Source organism: Camelus bactrianus, chromosome 3 (genome assembly GCF_048773025.1).
Source record: "Camelus bactrianus isolate YW-2024 breed Bactrian camel chromosome 3, ASM4877302v1, whole genome shotgun sequence".
NCBI classification, from domain to species: Eukaryota; Metazoa; Chordata; class Mammalia; order Artiodactyla; family Camelidae; genus Camelus; species Camelus bactrianus.
The window spans coordinates 162,690,602-162,705,881 of NC_133541.1; positions in this window are offsets into that span (position 1 = coordinate 162,690,602).

Below are 15,280 nucleotides of genomic sequence, written 5' to 3' on the forward strand. Positions count from 1 at the left end.
GAAGTTCCTGCAGTTTTCACTGTAAAACCGAGGTGGAGCTAGTACCTCCGCATATATATGTATGGAATGGAGTTTGCATCTGAAAAGAAACTTTGTGTTCCCAACAAGCTAGGTGAAGGACGGCTTTCACACACACTTATCTCTCAGAACTGAGCAAGTGGGAGACGTTTTTTCATCTAGCACCAAGGGAACGGGTTGCAGGAGACACTTTTTCTCTGCTTTCTCAGTCTGTTTCCTAGTGCCGGTTTGAAGTTCCTGCAGTTTTCACTGTAAAACAGAGTTGTAGCTAGTACCTCCCCATATATATGTATGGAATGGATTTTGCAACTGAAAAGAAACTTTATGTTCCCAACAAGCTAGGTAATGGACGGCTTTCACACACACTTATCTCTCAGAACTGAGCAAGTGGAGAGACGTTCGTTCACCTAGCACCAATGGAACGGGTTGCAGGAGAGACTTTTTCTCTGCTTTCTCAGTCTGTTTCCTAGTGCCGGTATGAAGTTCCTGCAGTTTTCACTGTAAAACCGAGTTGGATCTAGAACCTCCCCATATATATGTATGGAATGGAGTTTGCAACTGAAAAGAAACTTTGTGTTCCCAACAAGCTAGGTGGAGGACGGCTTTCACACACACTTTTTTCTCAGAACTGAGCAAGAGGAGAGACGTTCGTTCATCTAGCACCAAGGCAACGGTTTGCAGGAGACACTTTTTCTCTGCTTTCTCAGTCTGTTTCCTAGTGCCGGTTTGAAGTTCCTGCAGTTTTCACTGTAAAACCGAGTTGCAGCTAGTACCTCCCCATATATATGTATGGAATAGAGTTTGCATCTGAAAAAAACTTTGTTTTCCCAACAAGCTAGGTGGAGGACGGCTTTCACACACACTTTTTTCTCAGAACTGAGCAAGAGGAGAGACGTTCGTTCATCTTGCACGAAGGGAACGGGTTGCAGGAGACACTTTTTCTCTGCTTTCTCAGTCTGTTTCCTAATGCCGGTTGGAAGTTCCTGCAGTTTTCACTGTAAAACCGAGTTGGAGCTAGTACCTGCCCATATATATGTATGTAATGGAGTTTGCAACTGAAAAGAAACTTTGTGTTCCCAACAAGCTAGGTGAAGGACATCTTTCACACACAATTATCTCTCAGAACTGAGCAAGTGGAGAGACGTTCGTTCATCTTGCACGAAGGGAACGGGTTGCAGGAGACACTTTTTCTCTGCTTTCTCAGTCTGTTTCCTAGTGCCGGTTTGAAGTTCCTGCAGTTTTCACTGTAAAACCGAGGTGGAGCTAGTACCTCCGCATATATATGTATGGAATGGAGTTTGCATCTGAAAAGAAACTTTGTGTTCCCAACAAGCTAGGTGAAGGACGGCTTTCACACACACTTATCTCTCAGAACTGAGCAAGTGGGAGACGTTTTTTCATCTAGCACCAAGGGAACGGGTTGCAGGAGACACTTTTTCTCTGCTTTCTCAGTCTGTTTCCTAGTGCCGGTTTGAAGTTCCTGCAGTTTTCACTGTAAAACAGAGTTGTAGCTAGTACCTCCCCATATATATGTATGGAATGGATTTTGCAACTGAAAAGAAACTTTATGTTCCCAACAAGCTAGGTAATGGACGGCTTTCACACACACTTATCTCTCAGAACTGAGCAAGTGGAGAGACGTTCGTTCACCTAGCACCAATGGAACGGGTTGCAGGAGAGACTTTTTCTCTGCTTTCTCAGTCTGTTTCCTAGTGCCGGTATGAAGTTCCTGCAGTTTTCACTGTAAAACCGAGTTGGATCTAGAACCTCCCCATATATATGTATGGAATGGAGTTTGCAACTGAAAAGAAACTTTGTGTTCCCAACAAGCTAGGTGGAGGACGGCTTTCACACACACTTTTTTCTCAGAACTGAGCAAGAGGAGAGACGTTCGTTCATCTAGCACCAAGGCAACGGTTTGCAGGAGACACTTTTTCTCTGCTTTCTCAGTCTGTTTCCTAGTGCCGGTTTGAAGTTCCTGCAGTTTTCACTGTAAAACCGAGTTGCAGCTAGTACCTCCCCATATATATGTATGGAATAGAGTTTGCATCTGAAAAAAACTTTGTTTTCCCAACAAGCTAGGTGAAGGACGGCTTTCACACACACTTATCTCTCAGAACTGAGCAAGTGGAGAGACGTTCGTTCATCTTGCACGAAGGGAACGGGTTGCAGGATACACTTTTTCTCTGCTTTCTCAGTCTTTTTCCTAATGCCGGTTGGAAGTTCCTGCAATTTTCACTGTAAAACCGAGTTGGAAATTGTACCTCCCCATATATATGAATGGATTGGAGTTTGCAACTGAAAGAAACTTTGTGTTCCCAACAAGCTAGGTGAAGGAAGGCTTTCACACACACTTATCTCTCAGAACTGAGCAAGTGGGAGACGTTCTTTCATCTAGCACCAAGGGAACGGGTTGCAGGATACACTTTTTCTCTGCCTTCTCAGTCTGTTTCCTAGTGCCAGTTTGAAGTTCCTGCAGTTTTCACTGTAAAACCGATTTGGAACTTGTACCTCCCCATATATATGTATGGAGTGGAGTTTGCAACTGAAAAGAAACTTTGTGTTCCCAACAAGCTAGGTGAAGGACGGCTTTCACACACACTTATCTCTCAGAACTGAGCAAGAGGAGAGACGTTCGTTCATCTAGCACCAAGGCAACGGGTTGCAGGTGATACTTTTTCTCTGGTTTCTCAGTCTGTTTCCTACTGCCGGTTTGAAGTTCCTGCAGTTTTCACTGTAAAACAGATTTGGAGCTAGTACCTCCCCATATATATGTAAGGAATGGAGTTTGCAACTGAAAAGAAACTTTCTGTTCCCAACAAGCTAGGTGAAGGACCGCTTTCACACACACTTATCTCTCAGAACTGAGCAAGTGGAGAGACGTTCGTTCATCTAGCACCAAGGGAACTGGTTGCAGGAGACTGTTTTTCTCTGCTTTCTCAGTCTGTTTCCTAGTGCCGGTTTGAAGTTCCTGCAGTTTTCACTGTAAAACCGTGTTGGAACTAGTACCTACCCATATATATGTATGGAGTGGAGTTTGCAACTGAAAAGAAACTTTGTGTTCCCAACAAGCTAGGTGAAGGACGGCTTTCACACACACATATGTCTCAGAACTGAGCAATTGGAGAGACGTTCGTTCATCTAGCACCAAGGGAACGGGTTGCAGGAGACACTTTTTCTCTGCTTTCTCAGTCTGTGTCCTAGTGCCGGTTTGAAGTTCCTGCAGTTTTCACTGTAAAACCGAGTTGGAGCTAGTACTTACCCATATATATGTAAGGAATGGAGTTTGCAACTGAAAAGAATCTTTGTGTTCCCAACAAGCTAGGTGAAGGACGGCTTTCACACACACTTATCTCTCAGAACTGAGCAAGTGGAGAGACGTTCGTTCATCTAGCACCAAGGGAACGGGTTGCAGGAGACACTTTTTCTCTGCTTTTCAGTCTGTTTCCTAGTGCCGGTTTGAAGTTCCTGCAGTTTTCACGGTAAAACCGATTTGGAACTTGTACCTCCCCATATATATGAAAGGAGTGGAGTTTGCAACTGAAAAGAAACTTTGTGTTCCCAACAAGCTAGGTGAAGGACGGCTTTCACACACACTAATTTCTCAGAAATGAGCAAGTGGAGAGACGTTCGTTCACCTAGAACCAAGGGAACGGTTTGCAGGAGACACTTTTTCTTTGCTTTCTCAGTCTGTTTCCTACTGCCGGTTTGAAGTTCCTGCAGTTTTCACTGTAAAACAGAGTTGGAGCTAGTACCTCCCCATATATATTTATGGAATGGAGTTTGCAACTGAAAAGAAACCTTGTGTTCCCAACAAGCTAGTTGAAGGACGGCTTTCACACACACTTATCTCTCAGAACTGAGCAAGTGGAGAGACGTTCGTTCATCTAGCACCAAGGGAACGGGTTGCAGGAGACACTTTTTCTCTGCTTTCTCAGTCTGTTTCCTAGTGCCGGTTTGAAGTTCCTGCAGTTTTCACTGTAAACCGAGGTGGAGCTAGTACCTCCGCATATATATGTATGGAATGGAGTTTGCATCTGAAAAGAAACTTTGTGTTCCCAACAAGCTAGGTGAAGGACGGCTTTCACACACAATTATCTCTCAGAACTGAGCAAGTGGAGAGACGTTCGTTCATCTAGCACCAAGGGAACGGGTTGCAGGAGACACTTTTTCTCTGCTTTCTCAGTCTGTTTCCTAGTGCCGGTTTGAAGTTCCTGCAGTTTTCACTGTAAAATCGAGTTAGAGCTCGTACCTCCCCATATATTTGTATGGAATGGAGTTTGCAACTGAAAAGAATCTATGTGTTCCCAACAAGCTAGGTGAAGGACGGCTTTCACACACACGTATCTCTCAGAACTGAGTATGTGGAGAGTCGTTCTTTCATCTAGCACCAGAGGAACGGGTTGAAGGAGACAATTTTTCTCTGCTTTCTCAATCTGTTTCCTAGTGCCGGTTTGAAGTTCCTGCAGTTTTCACTGTAAAACCATGTTGGAGCTAGTACCTCCCCATATATATGTATGGAAAGTAGTTTGCAACTGAAAAAATTTTGTGTTCCCAACAAGCTAGGTGAAGGACGGCTTTCACACACACTTATCTCTCAGAATTGAGCAAGTGGAGAGACGTTCGTTCATCTAGCACCAAGGGAACGGGTTGCAGGAGACACTTTTTCTCTGCTTTCTCAGTCTGTTTCCTAGTGCCGGTTTGAAGTTCCTGCAGTTTTCACTGTAAAACAGAGTTGTAGCTAGTACCTCCCCATATATATGTAAGGAATGGAGTTTGCAACTGAAAAGAAACTTTCTGTTCCCAACAAGCTAGGTGAAGGACCGCTTTCACACACACTTATCTCTCAGAACTGAGCAAGTGGAGAGACGTTCGTTCATCTAGCACCAAGGGAACTGGTTGCAGGAGACTGTTTTTCTCTGCTTTCTCAGTCTGTTTCCTAGTGCCGGTTTGAAGTTCCTGCAGTTTTCACTGTAAAACCGTGTTGGAACTAGTACCGACCCATATATATGTATGGAGTGGAGTTTGCAACTGAAAAGAAACTTTGTGTTCCCAACAAGCTAGGTGAAGGACGGCTTTCACACACACATATCTCTCAGAACTGAGCAATTGGAGAGACGTTCGTTCATCTAGCACCAACGGAACGGGTTGCAGGAGACACTTTTTCTCTGCTTTCTCAGTCTGTGTCCTAGTGCCGGTTTGAAGTTCCTGCAGTTTTCACTGTAAAACCGAGTTGGAGCTAGTACTTACCCATATATATGTAAGGAATGGAGTTTGCAACTGAAAAGAATCTTTGTGTTCCCAACAAGCTAGGTGAAGGACGGCTTTCACACACACTTATCTCTCAGAACTGAGCAAGTGGAGAGACGTTCGTTCATCTAGCACCAAGGGAACGGGTTGCAGGAGACACTTTTTCTCTGCTTTCTCAGTCTGTTTCCTAGTGCCGGTTTGAAGTTCCTGCAGTTTTCACGGTAAAACCGATTTGGAACTTGTACCTCCCCATATATATGAAAGGAGTGGAGTTTGCAACTGAAAAGAAACTTTGTGTTCCCAACAAGCTAGGTGAAGGACGGCTTTCACACACACTAATCTCTCAGAATTGAGCAAGTGGAGAGACGTTCGTTCACCTAGAACCAAGGGAACGGTTTGCAGGAGACACTTTTTCTCTGCTTTCTCAGTCTGTTTCCTACTGCCGGTTTGAAGTTCCTGCAGTTTTCACTGTAAAACAGAGTTGGAGCTAGTACCTCCCCATATATATTTATGGAATGGAGTTTGCAACTGAAAAGAAACCTTGTGTTCCCAACAAGCTAGTTGATGGACGGCTTTCACACACACTTATCTCTCAGAACTGAGCAAGTGGAGAGACGTTCGTTCATCTAGCACCAAGGGAACGGGTTGCAGTAGACACTTTTTCTCTGCTTTCTCAGTCTGTTTCCTAGTGCCGGTTTGAAGTTCCTGCAGTTTTCACTGTAAACCGAGGTGGAGCTTGTACCTCCCCATATATATGTATGGAATGGAGTTTGCATCTGAAAAGAAACTTTGTGTTCCCAACAAGCTAGGTGAAGGACGGCTTTCACACACAATTATCTCTCAGAACTGAGCAAGTGGAGAGACGTTCGTTCATCTAGCACCAAGGGAACGGGTTGCAGGAGACACTTTTTCTCTGCTTTCTCAGTCTGTTTCCTAGTGCCGGTTTGAAGTTCCTGCAGTTTTCACTGTAAAATCGAGTTAGAGCTCGTACCTCCCCATATATTTGTATGGAATGGAGTTTGCAACTGAAAAGAATCTATGTGTTCCCAACAAGCTAGGTGAAGGACGGCTTTCACACACAGGTATCTCTCAGAACTGAGTATGTGGAGAGTCGTTCTTTCATCTAGCACCAGGGGAACGGGTTGAAGGAGACACTTTTTCTCTGCTTTCTCAGTCTGTTTCCTAGTGCCGGTTTGAAGTTCCTGCAGTTTTCACTGTAAACCGAGGTGGAGCTAGTACCTCCCCATATATATGTATGGAATGGAGTTTGCATCTGAAAAGAAACTTTGTGTTCCCAACAAGCTAGGTGAAGGACGGCTTTCACACACAATTATCTCTCAGAACTGAGCAAGTGGAGAGACGTTCGTTCATCTAGCACCAAGGGAACGGGTTGCAGGAGACACTTTTTCTCTGCTTTCTCAGTCTGTTTCCTAGTGCCGGTTTGAAGTTCCTGCAGTTTTCACTGTAAAATCGAGTTAGAGCTCGTACCTCCCCATATATTTGTATGGAATGGAGTTTGCAACTGAAAAGAGTCTATGTGTTCCCAACAAGCTAGGTGAAGAACGGCTTTCACACACACGTATCTCTCAGAACTGAGTATGTGGAGAGTCGTTCTTTCATCTAGCACCAGGGGAACGGGTTGAAGGAGACACTTTTTCTCTGCTTTCTCAGTCTGTTTCCTAGTGCCGGTTTGAAGTTCCTGCAGTTTTTACTGTAAAACCATGTTGGAGCTAGTACCTCCACATATATATTTATGGAAAGTAGATTGCAACTGAAAAAATTTTGTGTTCCCAACAAGCTAGGTGAAGGACGGCTTTCACACACACTTATCTCTCAGAATTGAGCAAGTGGAGAGACGTTCGTTCATCTAGCACCAAGGGAACGGGTTGCAGGAGACACTTTTTCTCTGCTTTCTCAGTCTGTTTCCTAGTGCCGGTTTGAAGTTCCTGCAGTTTTCACTGTAAAACAGAGTTGTAGCTAGTACCTCCCCATATATATGTATGGAATGGATTTTGCAACTGGAAAGAAACTTTATGTTCCCAACAAGCTAGGTAATGGACGGCTTTCACACTCACTTATCTCTCAGAACTGAGCAAGTGGAGGGACGTTCGTTCACCTAGCACCAATGGAACGGGCTGCAGGAGAAACTTTTTCTCTGCTTTCTCAGTCTGTTTCCTAGTGCCGGTATGAAGTTCCTGCAGTTTTCACTGTAAAACCGAGTTGGATCTAGAACCTCCCCATATATATGTATGGAATGGAGTTTGCAACTGAAAAGAAACTTTGTGTTACCAACAAGCTAGGTGAAGGACGGCTTTCACACACACTTATCTCTCAGAACTGAGCAAGTGGAGAGACGTTCGTTCATCTAGCACCAAGTTAACTGGTTGCAGGAGACACTATTTCTCTGCTTTCTCAGTCTGTTTCCTAGTGCCGGTTTGAAGTTCCTGCAGTTTTCACTGTAAAACCGAGGTGGAGCTTGTACCTCCGCATATATATGTATGGAATGGAGTTTGCATCTGAAAAGAAACTTTGTGTTCCCAACAAGCTAGGTGAAGGACGGCTTTCACACACACTTATCTCTCAGAACTGAGCAAGTGGAAGACGTTCTTTCATCTAGCACCAAGGGAACGGGTTGCAGGATACACTTTTTCTCTGCTTTCTCAGTCTGTTTCCTAATGCCGGTTGGAAGTTCCTGCAGTTTTCACTGTAAAACCGAGTTGGAGCTAGTACCTGCCCATATATATGTATGGAATGGAGTTTGCAACTGAAAAGAAACTTTGTGTTCCCAACATGCTAGGTGAAGGACATCTTCACACACAATTATCTCTCAGAACTGAGCAAGTGGAGAGACGTTCGTTCATCTTGCACGAAGGGAACGGGTTGCAGGATACACTTTTTCTCTGCCTTCTCAGTCTGTTTCCTAGTGCCGGTTTGAAGTTCCTGCAGTTTTCACTGTAAAACCGAGTTGGAACTTGTACCTCTCCATATATATGTATGGAGTGGAGTTTGCAACTGAAAAGAAACTTTGTGTTCCCAACAAGCTAGGTGAAGGACGGCTTTCACACACACTAATCTCTCAGAACTGAGCAAGTGGAGAGACGTTCTTTCATCTAGCACCAAGTTAACTGGTTGCAGGAGACACTATTTCTCTGCTTTCTCAGTCTGTTTCCTAGTGCCGGTTTGAAGTTCCTGCAGTTTTCACTGTAAAACCGAGGTGGAGCTGGTACCTCCGCATATATATGTATGGAATGGAGTTTGCATCTGAAAAGAAACTTTGTGTTCCCAACAAGCTAGGTGAAGGACGGCTTTCACACACACTTTTCTCTCAGAACTGAGCAAGTGGGAGACGTTCTTTCATCTAGCACCAAGGGAACGGGTTGCAGGAGACACTTTTTCTCTGCTTTCTCAGTCTGTTTCCTAGTGCCGGTTTGAAGTTCCTGCAGTTTTCACTGTAAAACAGAGTTGTAGCTAGTACCTCCCCATATATATGTATGGAATGGATTTTGCAACTGAAAAGAAACTTTATGTTCCCAACAAGCTAGGTAATGGACGGCTTTCACACACACTTATCTCTCAGAACTGAGCAAGTGGAGAGACTTTCGTTCACCTAGCACCAATGGAACGGGTTGCAGGAGAGACTTTTTCTCTGCTTTCTCCGTCTGTTTCCTAGTGCCGGTATGAAGTTCCTGCAGTTTTCACTGTAAAACCGAGTTGGATCTAGAACCTCCCCATATATATGTATGGAATGGAGTTTGCAACTGAAAAGAAACTTTGTGTTCCCAACAAGCTAGGTGGAGGACGGCTTTCACACACACTTATTTCTCAGAACTGAGCAAGAGGAGAGACGTTCGTTCATCTAGCACCAAGGCAACGGTTTGCAGGAGACACTTTTTCTCTGCTTTCTCAGTCTGTTTCCTAGTGCCGGTTTGAAGTTCCTGCAGTTTTCACTGTAAAACCGAGTTGGAGCTAGTACCTCCCCATATATATGTATGGATTAGAGTTTGCATCTGAAAAAAACTTTGTTTTCCCAACAAGCTAGGTGAAGGACGGCTTTCACACACACTTATCTCTCAGAACTGAGCAAGTGGAGAGACGTTCGTTCATCTTGCACGAAGGGAACGGGTTGCAGGGAACACTTTTTCTCTGCTTTCTCAGTCTTTTTCCTAATGCCGGTTGGAAGTTCCTGCAATTTTCACTGTAAAACCGAGTTGGAACTTGTACCTCCCCATATATATGAATGGATTGGAGTTTGCAACTGAAAGAAACTTTGTGTTCCCAACAAGCTAGGTGAAGGAAGGCTTTCACACACACTTATCTCTCAGAACTGAGCAAGTGGGAGACGTTCTTTCATCTAGCACCAAGGGAACGGGTTGCAGGATACACTTTTTCTCTGCCTTCTCAGTCTGTTTCCTAGTGCCGGTTTGAAGTTCCTGCAGTTTTCACTGTAAAACCGATTTGGAACTTGTACCTCCCCATATATATGTATGGAGTGGAGTTTGCAACTGAAAAGAAACTTTCTGTTCCCAACAAGCTAGGTGAAGGACGGCTTTCACACACACTTATCTCACAGAACTGAGCATGTGGAGAGACGTTCGTTCATCTAGCACCAAGTTAACTGGTTGCAGGAGACACTATTTCTCTGCTTTCTCAGTCTGTTTCCTAGTGCCGGTTTGAAGTTCCTGCAGTTTTCACTGTAAAATCGAGTTAGAGCTCGTAACTCCCCATATATTTGTATGGAATGGAGTTTGCAACTGAAAAGAATCTATGTGTTCCCAACAAGCTAGGTGAAGGACGGCTTTCACACACAGGTATCTCTCAGAACTGAGTATGTGGAGAGTCGTTCTTTCATCTAGCACCAGGGGAACGGGTTGAAGGAGACACTTTTTCTCTGCTTTCTCAGTCTGTTTCCTAGTGCCGGTTTGAAGTTCCTGCAGTTTTCACTGTAAAATCGAGTTAGAGCTCGTACCTCCCCATATATTTGTATGGAATGGAGTTTGCAACTGAAAAGAATCTATGTGTTCCCAACAAGCTAGGTGAAGGACGGCTTTCACACACAGGTATCTCTCAGAACTGAGTATGTGGAGAGTCGTTCTTTCATCTAGCACCAGGGGAACGGGTTGAAGGAGACACTTTTTCTCTGCTTTCTCAGTCTGTTTCCTAGTGCCGGTTTGAAGTTCCTGCAGTTTTCACTGTAAACCGAGGTGGAGCTAGTACCTCCCCATATATATGTATGGAATGGAGTTTGCATCTGAAAAGAAACTTTGTGTTCCCAACAAGCTAGGTGAAGGACGGCTTTCACACACAATTATCTCTCAGAACTGAGCAAGTGGAGAGACGTTCGTTCATCTAGCACCAAGGGAACGGGTTGCAGGAGACACTTTTTCTCTGCTTTCTCAGTCTGTTTCCTAGTGCCGGTTTGAAGTTCCTGCAGTTTTCACTGTAAAATCGAGTTAGAGCTCGTACCTCCCCATATATTTGTATGGAATGGAGTTTGCAACTGAAAAGAATCTATGTGTTCCCAACAAGCTAGGTGAAGGACGGCTTTCACACACAGGTATCTCTCAGAACTGAGTATGTGGAGTGTCGTTCTTTCATCTAGCACCAGGGGAACGGGTTGAAGGAGACACTTTTTCTCTGCTTTCTCAGTCTGTTTCCTAGTGCCGGTTTGAAGTTCCTGCAGTTTTCACTGTAAACCGAGGTGGAGCTAGTACCTCCCCATATATATGTATGGAATGGAGTTTGCATCTGAAAAGAAACTTTGTGTTCCCAACAAGCTAGGTGAAGGACGGCTTTCACACACAATTATCTCTCAGAACTGAGCAAGTGGAGAGACGTTCGTTCATCTAGCACCAAGGGAACGGGTTGCAGGAGACACTTTTTCTCTGCTTTCTCAGTCTGTTTCCTAGTGCCGGTTTGAAGTTCCTGCAGTTTTCACTGTAAAATCGAGTTAGAGCTCGTACCTCCCCATATATTTGTATGGAATGGAGTTTGCAACTGAAAAGAATCTATGTGTTCCCAACAAGCTAGGTGAAGAACGGCTTTCACACACACGTATCTCTCAGAACTGAGTATGTGGAGAGTCGTTCTTTCATCTAGCACCAGGGGAACGGGTTGAAGGAGACACTTTTTCTCTGCTTTCTCAGTCTGTTTCCTAGTGCCGGTTTGAAGTTCCTGCAGTTTTCACTGTAAAACCATGTTGGAGCTAGTACCTCCCCATATATATTTATGGAAAGTAGTTTGCAACTGAAAAAATTTTGTGTTCCCAACAAGCTAGGTGAAGGACGGCTTTCACACACACTTATCTCTCAGAATTGAGCAAGTGGAGAGACGTTCGTTCATCTAGCACCAAGGGAACGGGTTGCAGGAGACACTTTTTCTCTGCTTTCTCAGTCTGTTTCCTAGTGCCGGTTTGAAGTTCCTGCAGTTTTCACTGTAAAACAGAGTTGTAGCTAGTACCTCCCCATATATATGTATGGAATGGATTTTGCAACTGGAAAGAAACTTTATGTTCCCAACAAGCTAGGTAATGGACGGCTTTCACACTCACTTATCTCTCAGAACTGAGCAAGTGGAGGGACGTTCGTTCACCTAGCACCAATGGAACGGGCTGCAGGAGAAACTTTTTCTCTGCTTTCTCATTCTGTTTCCTAGTGCCGGTATGAAGTTCCTGCAGTTTTCACTGTAAAACCGAGTTGGATCTAGAACCTCCCCATATATATGTATGGAATGGAGTTTGCAACTGAAAAGAAACTTTGTGTTACCAACAAGCTAGGTGAAGGACGGCTTTCACACACACTTATCTCTCAGAACTGAGCAAGTGGAGAGACGTTCGTTCATCTAGCACCAAGGCAACGGTTTGCAAGAGACACTTTTTCTCTGCTTTCTCAGTCTGTTTCCTAGTGCCGGTTTGAAGTTCCTGCAGTTTTCACTGTAAAACCGAGGTGGAGCTTGTACCTCCGCATATATATGTATGGAATGGAGTTTGCATCTGAAAAGAAACTTTTTGTTCCCAACAAGCTAGGTGAAGGACGGCTTTCACACACACTTATCTCTCAGAACTGAGCAAGTGGAAGACGTTCTTTCATCTAGCACCAAGGGAACGGGTTGCAGGATACACTTTTTCTCTGCTTTCTCAGTCTGTTTCCTAATGCCGGTTGGAAGTTCCTGCAGTTTTCACTGTAAAACCGAGTTGGAGCTAGTACCTGCCCATATATATGTATGGAATGGAGATTGCAACTGAAAAGAAACTTTGTGTTCCCAACATGCTAGGTGAAGGACATCTTCACACACAATTATCTCTCAGAACTGAGCAAGTGGAGAGACGTTCGTTCATCTTGCACGAAGGGAACGGGTTGCAGGATACACTTTTTCTCTGCCTTCTCAGTCTGTTTCCTAGTGCCGGTTTGAAGTTCCTGCAGTTTTCACTGTAAAACCGAGTTGGAACTTGTACCTCTCCATATATATGTATGGAGTGGAGTTTGCAACTGAAAAGAAACTTTGTGTTCCCAACAAGCTAGGTGAAGGACGGCTTTCACACACACTAATCTCTCAGAACTGAGCAAGTGGAGAGACGTTCTTTCATCTAGCACCAAGTTAACTGGTTGCAGGAGACACTATTTCTCTGCTTTCTCAGTCTGTTTCCTAGTGCCGGTTTGAAGTTCCTGCAGTTTTCACTGTAAAACCGAGGTGGAGCTGGTACCTCCGCATATATATGTATGGAATGGAGTTTGCATCTGAAAAGAAACTTTGTGTTCCCAACAAGCTAGGTGAAGGACGGCTTTCACACACACTTATCTCTCAGAACTGAGCAAGTGGGAGACGTTCTTTCATCTAGCACCAAGGGAACGGGTTGCAGGAGACACTTTTTCTCTGCTTTCTCAGTCTGTTTCCTAGTGCCGGTTTGAAGTTCCTGCAGTTTTCACTGTAAAACAGAGTTGTAGCTAGTACCTCCCCATATATATGTATGGAATGGATTTTGCAACTGAAAAGAAACTTTATGTTCCCAACAAGCTAGGTAATGGACGGCTTTCACACACACTTATCTCTCAGAACTGAGCAAGTGGAGAGACTTTCGTTCACCTAGCACCAATGGAACGGGTTGCAGGAGAGACTTTTTCTCTGCTTTCTCCATCTGTTTCCTAGTGCCGGTATGAAGTTCCTGCAGTTTTCACTGTAAAACCGAGTTGGATCTAGAACCTCCCCATATATATGTATGGAATGGAGTTTGCAACTGAAAAGAAACTTTGTGTTCCCAACAAGCTAGGTGGAGGACGGCTTTCACACACACTTATTTCTCAGAACTGAGCAAGAGGAGAGACGTTCGTTCATCTAGCACCAAGGCAACGGTTTGCAGGAGACACTTTTTCTCTGCTTTCTCAGTCTGTTTCCTAGTGCCGGTTTGAAGTTCCTGCAGTTTTCACTGTAAAACCGAGTTGGAGCTAGTACCTCCCCATATATATGTATGGATTAGAGTTTGCATCTGAAAAAAACTTTGTTTTCCCAACAAGCTAGGTGAAGGACGGCTTTCACACACACTTATCTCTCAGAACTGAGCAAGTGGAGAGACGTTCGTTCATCTTGCACGAAGGGAACGGGTTGCAGGAAACACTTTTTCTCTGCTTTCTCAGTCTTTTTCCTAATGCCGGTTGGAAGTTCCTGCAATTTTCACTGTAAAACCGAGTTGGAACTTGTACCTCCCCATATATATGAATGGATTGGAGTTTGCAACTGAAAGAAACTTTGTGTTCCCAACAAGCTAGGTGAAGGAAGGCTTTCACACACACTTATCTCTCAGAACTGAGCAAGTGGGAGACGTTCTTTCATCTAGCACCAAGGGAACGGGTTGCAGGATACACTTTTTCTCTGCCTTCTCAGTCTGTTTCCTAGTGCCGGTTTGAAGTTCCTGCAGTTTTCACTGTAAAACCGATTTGGAACTTGTACCTCCCCATATATATGTATGGAGTGGAGTTTGCAACTGAAAAGAAACTTTCTGTTCCCAACAAGCTAGGTGAAGGACGGCTTTCACACACACTTATCTCTCAGAACTGAGCATGTGGAGAGACGTTCGTTCATCTAGCACCAAGTTAACTGGTTGCAGGAGACACTATTTCTCTGCTTTCTCAGTCTGTTTCCTAGTGCCGGTTTGAAGTTCCTGCAGTTTTCACTGTAAAACCGAGGTGGAGCTAGTACCTCCGCATATATATGTATGGAATGGAGTTTGCATCTGAAAAGAAACTTTGTGTTCCCAACAAGCTAGGTGAAGGACGGCTTTCACACACACTTATCTCTCAGAACTGAGCATGTGGGAGACGTTCTTTCATCTAGCACCAAGGGAACGGGTTGCAGGAGACACTTTTTCTCTGCTTTCTCAGTCTGTTTCCTAGTGCCGGTTTGAAGTTCCTGCAGTTTTCACTGTAAAACAGAGTTGTAGCTAGTACCTCCCCATATATATGTATGGAATGGATTTTGCAACTGAAAAGAAACTTTATGTTCCCAACAAGCTAGGTAATGGACGGCTTTCACACACACTTATCTCTCAGAACTGAGCAAGTGGAGAGACGTTCGTTCACCTAGCACCAATGGAACGGGTTGCAGGAGAGACTTTTTCTCTGCTTTCTCAGTCTGTTTCCTAGTGCCGGTATGAAGTTCCTGCAGTTTTCACTGTAAAACCGAGTTGGATTTAGAACCTCCCCATATATATGTAAGGAATGGAGTTTGCAACTGAAAAGAAACTTTGTGTTCCCAACAAGCTAGGTGGAGGACGGCTTTCACACACACTTATTTCTCAGAACTGAGCAAGAGGAGAGACGTTCGTTCATCTAGCACCAAGGCAACGGTTTGCAGGAGACACTTTTTCTCTGCTTTCTCAGTCTGTTTCCTAGTGCCGGTTTGAAGTTCCTGCAGTTTTCACTGTAAAACCGAGTTGGAGCTAGTACCTCCCCATATATATGTATGAAATGGAGTTTGCAACTGAAAAGAAACTTTGTGTTCCCAACAAGCTAGGTGGAGGACG